A 5356-nucleotide genomic window follows, 5' to 3' on the forward strand; every position below is an offset into this window, starting at 1 on the left:
CATAAGGCGCTAAATATAGCGCTTTCCCCGTTTTTTCCCATCTAGGCAATAGAGAGCAATAGTAATGGCGTCTTTTTGTAGGCACTAACTCCGCCATGGTTCGTTATAGGGTTTTTGGATAAACGTCGAAAATAGAAGAGCACCCATGTTGTGTTCTATGAGATAATCTTCATCAGCTAACGTCACTTTTTGTGAATTCTGAAGTAATTATGTGATAACAAAAAAAGGCATCATAATTCATAAAGGTCATGTTAACTGACTGATATTATCTTATAGAAAAAATGTATAAGATCTCATAAGCCTGTGTTAACCTTATTTTCGGCGTTTATTCCAAAATCGTATTCTTTCCCCATTAATTTTCCCCATAGGAATGGCTGAACGAACCAGAGGTAAATAATTTCTGTTTTTTAGGACTACAAGCTGGCGAGCTCTATAGAACCCTAGTCAAAAAATCCTATAGGATTAGTGATTTTGCCAATAGAATCCTTTTTGACACAAATGTAAATAACCTTGCAGACAATCTCAGTACGTTTCACAGCTATTGGTGTTGCAGTTGGCACAATCATTTCAATGTGTGACACATGCACCAAATGCAAATGTTTACTCACACTGTGTCCCTTATGAGATAGTTTTACCATCTCAAGTGACAGTTCAATATTGGTTGCCTATGATGTTATTATAGTCCACATGTTCACTGTCCACCTTCATAGGTTATTGTCTAAGAGGTTTGGAGGGCGGGTGCTCCATATGTTAAGCAGCCAATTTAACTATAGTGTATAGCCAAGTTTTGAGGATAAATCCTTTAGAATTTGATGTAAATATCTATACAATTCCCATTGACAAAATTGATAGGAATCCTATAGGAGAAAAAAAACATTGAAATCCTATAGAATCCTATATCATTCCAATACAAGGATCCAATTAGAATCCAATAGAAAAATCATATCAGATTTTGGAACCAGTTCTTTTGGATTCCCATAAGATTCTATCCTAAATGATTTTATATACAATAATCTTATCAAAAACACTGTGTTGGAGTCTGGTGTGGCGTCTGTGCCCTTAATCACTTTCTGTATCTGTCTTCCTATCTGTACTTACATCTGTCCTGTCAGAAAAACAATAAAATAACTCAGCTCTCCAAAAAAATGAAATAATAATAACATTCGAACCTAGTCAAAAAATCCTACAGGATTCCAATAATAAAAAATCCTATTATAATCCAAAAGAAAATCCTATCCGATTTTGGAACCAGTCCTACTGGACTCCTATAGGATTAAATAGGATAGGTTCCAAAATCTGATAGGATTTCTTTTGGGTTCGAATAGCATTTTTTTAAATTGTAATCCTAGGCAACTATTTTTACTGGTAGGCATATAAACTGAGTATAACAAACATTAGGAAAACCCAGCAGTGTTGCAGTTCTTGACACAAACCGGTGTACCTGGCAACTACTTTCAAAGGCACTTAAATATTTTGTCTTGTCCATTCTCCCTCTGAATGACACACATACACAATCCATGTCTCGGTTGTTTCAAGGTTTAAAAACCTTTCTTTAACCTGTCTCCTCCACTTTTAAACCTTTATATAACTAATCTACATTGATTGAAGTGAATTTAACAAGTGGCATCAAAGGGATTATAGCTTTCACCTGGATTCACCTGGTCAGTCTATGTCATAGAAAGAGCAGGTGTTCTTAATGTTTTGTATACTCAGTGTAATTTCCCAATCTGAAGAAACATATGGGCATACAGATGTGGCATGCAGATGTGAATAGTTTCTTTGGAATTGATTCGTTTTTCACTTTGTTATACCTTCAGAGTGCCCATGCCATACCCATTACTTACCTAATGAACTGAGACCTTCTGTAGCCTTGCTTGAGCATGCGCACGAATGAATAAGCACATGGTTGTGTAACTATCGTGCATCTATCATTTCATCTGATGACCGCATGAAATAAATTGCCGCTTGCACAACAGCAAACCATGGGAACTCCAAGGACAACCACAGGAATCAATGAAAAAGATGCCTCAAGTCATACTCACCCAGGAAAGAGTCAGTAATATTACACAATTCCCAGTGAAAGGTTGCAGAGCTAGATAGGTTTAGTCATACAGATGAAACTATCAGGCAGGACGAAAAAGGGATTTAGAAACACTTTACATATATACTATATAGAAACACTTTATACATATACTGAACTGTATATGTACTGTATAAGGAGCTTCCCTTTGCTAATAGTGAATAATTGTTTTTCTGTCCTAGAATAAACCTTCAGTTACGCCCTGCCTTCATATTATCTACTACTACCCACTCTAACGACATCAGTCCAGCATTATGTACAGTACATAACCTAGCCAATCTGACAACCATCTTTTTTTCCCATGCTGCTAGACTATAGGTGGCTTCAGGCCAAAACCAACAGTCTTCTGACGGGAGGGGATTCTCCAGAGATTCCTTAGAGGACCACCATGGCTCTACAATGCATGGCTTTGTCTGTTCATAATCCACTGTTAAAGATAGCCCCCCCCCCCGTTCAGAGTATGTATACTGTGAGTCGAGGCACCTGAGATGGGGATACAGCATGTGTGTACTGTCTACTCTCTGAATACCTGACTGTCTAGGGAATATTTATACTCCTATCAGATTCCAAATAATATCCTGGAGACTAGATTAGATTTTATTAGTATTTGGATTTGTATATTCTTAATATGTCGCCCGCCTGGTGTCATAGACATTAAAATTAAACTCAAATGAGTATGATATGTTACGTTTGGTATGATTACATAAGACAGAAGGTTGCTTAAAACAAAAATGAAAGTAGGGTAGTTGGTTGGTTGGGGTGGATGGATAGGAAAATAATATAAAGTCTAGTAACCCAAAGGTTGCACGTTTGAATCTCATCGTGGACAACTTTAGCAACTTTGCAAATACTTACCATTTTTAGCTACTTTGCAACTACTTAGCATGTTAGCTAACCCTTCCCCTAACCCTGACCGTAACCTTAACCATTTAAGCTAACCCTAACCCATAGAGACATTACTGTGCAGCCGTATTCATCGACCTGGCCAAAGCTTTCGACTCTGTCAATCACCACATTCTTATTGGCAGACTCGACAGCCTTGGTTTCTCAAATGATTGCCTCGCCTGGTTTACCAACTACTTCTCTGATAGAGTTCAGTGTGTCAAATCGGAGGGCCTGTTGTCCGGACCTCTGGCAGTCTCTATGGGGGTGCCACAGGGTTCAATTCTCGGGCCGACTCTCTTCTCTGTATACATCAATGATGTCACTCTTGCTGCTGGTGATTCTCTGATCCACCTCAACGCAGACGACACCATTCTGTATACTTCTGGCCCCTCTTTGGACACTGTGTTAACTAACCTCCAGACGAGCTTCAATGCCATTCAACTCTCCTTCCATGGCCTCCAACTGCTCTTAAATGCAAGTAAAACTAAATGCATGCTATTCAATCGATCACTGCCGCACCTGCCCGCCCATCCAGCATCACTACTCTGGACGGCTCAGACTTAGAATACGTGGACAACTACAAATACCTAGGTGTCTGGTTAGACTGTAAACTCTCCTTCCAGACTCACATTAAGCATCTCCAATCCAAAATTAAATCTATAATCGGCTTCCTATATCGCAACAAAGCATCCTTCACTCATGCTGCCAAACATACCCTCGTAAAACTGACCATCCTACCGATCCTCGACTTCGGCTATGTCATTTACAAAATAGCCTCCAACACTCTACTCAACAAATTGGATGCAGTCTATCACAGTGCCATCCGTTTTGTCACCAAAGCCCCATACACTACCCACCACTGCGACCTGTACACTCTCGTTGGCTGGTCCTCGCTTCATACTCGTCGCCAAACCCACTGGCTACAGGTTATCTACAAGTCTCTGCTAGGTAAAGCCCCGCCTTATCTCAGCTCACTGGTTACCATAGTAGTACCCACTCTTAGCACACGCTCCAGCAGGTATATCTCACTGGTCACCCCCAAAGCCAATTCCTCCTTTGGTCGCCTTTCCTTCCAGTTCTCTGCTGCCAATGACTGGAACGAACTGCAAAAATCACTGAAGCTGGAGACTCATATCTCCCTCACTAGCTTTAAGCACCAGCTGTCAGAGCAGCTCACAGATCACTGCACCTGTACATAGCCCATCTGTAAACAGCCCATCTATCTACCTCATCCCCATACTGTATTTATTTATTTATCTTGCTCCTTTGCACCCCAGTATCTCTACTTGCACATTAATCTTCTGCACATCTACCATTCCAGTGTTTAATTGCTATATTGTAATTACTTCGCCACCATGGCCTATTTATTGCCTTAACTCCCTTATCTTACCTCATTTGCACTCACTGTATATAGACTTTTTGTTTTCTTTTTTTCTACTGTATTATTGACCGTATGTTTTGTTTATTCCATGTGTAACTCTGTGTTGTTGTATGCGTCGAATTGCTACGCTTTATCTTGACCAGGTCGCAGTTGCAAATGAGAACTTGTTCTCAACTAGCCTACCTGGTTAAATAAAGGTTAAATAACATTTTTTAATAAAATAAAAACCCTAACCGCTAACCCCTAGCCTAGCTAACGTAAGCCACCTAGCTTACATTAGCGTTAGCCACCTCCTAGCTAACGTAAGCAACAACAAATTGGAATTCGTAACTTATCATACGTTTTGCAAATTCCTAACCTATTGTATGAATTGCGTTTCGTAACATATCTTACAAATTGTAATGCATAACATATCATACGAAATGGATGATGTACATCCAAAAATTAATACATACCATACAAAATGTAACATATCATACTAATTGAAGTGTCCCGTTCACTATGTTACGTTTACCCCTGAGTCCAGGTTGATGCTGCATAGTGATTAAGTATAATAGCTATATTTTTGGGGAGATCTTTTTGGAGAAACTATCAGTTCAAATGGAATCACCACTAAATAAACACAAGCTCATGGACCAAGCTATTAGACTAGATGTACATCAAATCCTAGTGTTTATTTAACATGACACACATGTAATTTAACCAAACATTGAATGCCTTTGTTATCACAACCGCTTTAAATGTGATTTACAGTGATTTGTTTGCAACAGTACGATTTAAGTTTCCTTTACTAGTGTCCCCAAAGTCATCAGCTACACAGGTCACCGTGGGGGCACTGTGACCACAGCAAACATGATACTGCTGCTTGTTCTTGTTGACAGGTTTACGTTAGTATGAACTGTAGGGCTGAGACCTCGATAGCATCTCCACCGGGAGGGAAATTGCCTAGTACATTCGTATAATGCTTTTCATGCCCACATATGCACACCAGCACGCACGCACGCACGCAC

The sequence above is a fragment of the Salmo salar genome, chromosome 10 (assembly GCF_965601325.2).
Source record: "Salmo salar chromosome 10, fSalSal1, whole genome shotgun sequence".
NCBI classification, from domain to species: Eukaryota; Metazoa; Chordata; class Actinopteri; order Salmoniformes; family Salmonidae; genus Salmo; species Salmo salar.